The sequence below is a fragment of the Pipistrellus hanaki genome (assembly GCF_964339955.1).
Source record: "Pipistrellus hanaki genome assembly, chromosome: 1".
In the NCBI taxonomy this organism is placed as follows: Eukaryota; Metazoa; Chordata; class Mammalia; order Chiroptera; family Vespertilionidae; genus Pipistrellus; species Pipistrellus hanaki.
In genome coordinates this window covers 122472437-122475461 of record NC_140503.1, presented here as the reverse complement: position 1 = coordinate 122475461, position 3025 = coordinate 122472437, and positions in this window count along the sequence as shown.

Below are 3025 nucleotides of genomic sequence, written 5' to 3'. Positions count from 1 at the left end.
TTAGAAGTAATTGGAGCCAAGACTGGGGAGTAGGTGAGTGACCAGGCTGGGAGGTGTTAAAGAAAACCGGAGTCAGACAGAAGTGGAGAAAATACATTTTATTCGGGAATTATTATTGTAACAGGGAAAGAGAGATCTCAGTGTAGAACTGGGCTCAGTTCCAAACACAGTGGGATTTATAGCCAAGAAGCAGGGAGGGGGCCAAGGAGTGGGAAACAACTGAGGGGAAACGTCAGGGGTAAAGAGGGTTCTGGCTAAAATGGCTTCACAGGATCTTGCTGAAAGTGGACTAGGGTGATCAGATACCAAGGGTAGGAGATGAGGAGCTTAATCAGATAATCAAGGGTGATCAGATATAGAGTTTGGGGATTCTTGCTAAACTGACTTAGCAGGAATTTTGCTAAAATTAGGCGATGCAAGGGTGGATGTGGAAGACCAATGGTTGAGACCTAGCTGAGAAGATTCAGAGGAGCCTAACTGAAGTTTGTTTAAGGAGGGTGTATTGATAGTTGCTTCTTAAAAATCAAAACTACTTAACAGAGGCACAGTTTGAATTGAAACCTTGAGCTGGAATTCCTGTTTTTGCAATGCTGAGGTCTATCTAGTGAGTTGACCTCAGGAATGAGTTCTGCAAGAACAATGCTATTGACGTCAAAGAAAAAAGTCAGCTCTGTCATTGGTTGTGATTTTGATACAAAAGCTTTAAGGATCCTCCCAGGGGCTGGAGCACTGCAGGCGCTGACACATCGTCCAGGTCATACTGGACAGCACACGGTTCTTCGCCACTTACTCTATTCCTCAAGAATGTACGCTTTGTTCAGCTTTCCTTAAGAGATAAGGACAGAGGAGGCATACATCTTTTCTGTTCTGTCTTTCACTCAAAAATGTGTGGTGTTATTGTATGTTCAAGTTTTCCCTAGGGAAGAGTCTATTTCCTTATCTAACTTTAACTCTTCAACGTTCCTTCTCCCCGTCAATCACCTGGGTGAATTAGCCAAATTGCTGACTGCTTAAACATTTTCATTGATCCAGTAGCCTACTGCTTACTCACCAATAATGCCTTTTGTTTTTGTTTAAAATGATTGTTCTGGAATGAACTCCATCTTTTTTTTCTTCCAAATGCATCATTTGCAGATTAATTTTATTGAGCACCCTTTGCACTCAACGATTCTCATATATAGTTTATGCAGAAATAAAATGTATTTCTTAATCACCATTTCTGAATACTGTTAAAAAACAAAATTCAACTGTAAATTTTAAAATTCTTATTGGTTTTATTCAATGATTCATGAATGCCCTCTGAGGAACTGTACCAAATGAGGCTTATAGGGAGAGGGAGCAGGAACAAGGAAGTTACAGTAGGTGAAACAGTGGTTTGGTTGTTGCAAGGTCACTTATAGGGGTGGGGAACCTTTATTCTGCCAAGGGCCATTATAACATCATTCGAGGGTCATTCAACATTATCAACTTGCTCTTCCTCAGTGCTGCCTATGGATGTGGCTCCAGGGCTGCCCTCAGACCCTTCATGAAACCTTACTGTTAAGTAGTTTTGATTTTTAAAAAGCAAGATTGTCAAAAAGAGGACCTAGAAGGTCATCGGGCACCAGTCAGACTGATAAGTCAAAAGTAAGCAGAACTGGCGGAAACCCAGAGGCATTGACAATAGGGTGTGTAGAAGATTCAAGGGCCAGATCTTGATGCCCAGCGTTGGGTATGGGAGCAACAAAAAAACAAAGCACATGCTGCCCAGGGGCTTTCGGAAGTTTCTGGTCCATAAGGTGAAGGAGCTTAAAGCGCTGCGATGTGCAGCAGAGCTCACTGGGCTGGGATGGCTCACAGCGTCTCCTCAAAGAACTGCAAAGCCAGCTGGCTCTCAGAGGCACCAATCCCAATACCAGGCTGCGCAGCGAAGAAAATGAATAGACAGATTGCGTGCACATTGCATTTGTGTTAACAAAGTCATAAAAGTCTATCCCAAAAATTATCAACTTAAAATTAACCTGCTATATTTGGTCAAACATTTAATTAACTCACTCCTAATGCCTAGCAGGGCCAGACCACATGATACTGAGGGTCTTTTTTTTTTTTTCAAATATATTTTATTGATTTTTTACAGAGAAGAAGAGAGAGGGATAGAGAGTTAGAAACATAGATGAGAGAGAATCATTGATCAGCTGCCTCTTGTACACCCCCTACTGGGGATGTGCCCGCAACCAAGGTACATGCCCTTGACCGGAATCGAACCCAGGACCTTTCAGTCTGCAGACCGACGCTCTACCACTGAGCCAAACCGGTTTTGGCAATACTGAGGGTCTTATATGGCTCACAGACTGGACGTTCCCCACCCCTGCTTCAGGGGATATCAGGGGTGTATCCATCAGATGACCTAATTAGGTCTGGTCAGGCGATTCCTGATTGACCGGTTTAAAATTCCAATTCTGGAAGAGCCAAAACTGTAATTAAGTCTTGGTTTGGTGATGTGGGACTTAGCATACACAGCTAGCTCCATTTGGGGCCTGGTGTCTTGTTTTTAACAATACTGATTTGACCAACTTTGAGGGGAGTGGACAACAGAACTAGCTTTCACTGAATTATTACTAAAGGCCAGGAAAAAATGTTTATCTCATATAAATTTTACAAAAACCTATGGAGTAGGTATTATTTCCATTTGGCAGAAAAGAAAACTGAGACTTTGAGAGATTAAGTACTTGCCCAACTAGCTAGTGGTTGGATCATGATTCCAACTGAGGGCCTCAGGTTCTAAATCCTAAGGAAGACAGTCCAGATGTTTTATATGCCAATAATCCAGTTGTCAACATACTATATTGTCATAAAATGGTTTGTCTTGTTGTGAAAGGAAGCTGACTCCTTCTGGCTTCCACACTCAGAGCGTTCCCTAAAATGAAATCCACTTGTAATTCCAAAGGCAGGCACACCGTCACATGTTAGTCTTGCCTGTCTTCTAATCATTACAACTTTTGTCACAAGACTGATTTTTTCATGCTCTTAATAATTTATGGTTAAC